The sequence below is a fragment of the Aptenodytes forsteri genome, unplaced genomic scaffold, assembly GCF_000699145.1.
Source record: "Aptenodytes forsteri isolate BGI_AS27 unplaced genomic scaffold, ASM69914v1 Scaffold316, whole genome shotgun sequence".
In the NCBI taxonomy this organism is placed as follows: Eukaryota; Metazoa; Chordata; class Aves; order Sphenisciformes; family Spheniscidae; genus Aptenodytes; species Aptenodytes forsteri.
Window position 1 is genome coordinate 7875 of NW_008794157.1, and position 201 is coordinate 8075.

Here is a 201-nt window from a genome sequence, read left to right on the forward strand (position 1 = left end):
TCCGGAGGGGGGCCGGAGTCGCCCAGCGAGCTCTTCCTCAAGCTCCCGCCCCAGTCCCCCGCCCAAGTGCCTTCGCACGATCCCTACGGCGCGGCGCCTGCCTACGCGCTGGAGCCCCGTTTCCCCTCGCCCCTGGGCCAGAGCCCCACAGCAGGCGCTGCCTTCCAGCCCTTCCCTGGCCAGCCCCGTGCCGTCCCCGGC

The 201-nt window shown here is 75.1% G+C and overlaps 1 protein-coding gene across 1 annotated transcript in view; it reads left to right on the forward strand.

The window, feature by feature from the left end:
* Positions 1 to 201, forward strand: part of LOC103899633 (histone-lysine N-methyltransferase 2D) — a 23229-nt gene that overhangs the window by 1679 nt on the left and 21349 nt on the right. The window lies entirely within an intron of this gene.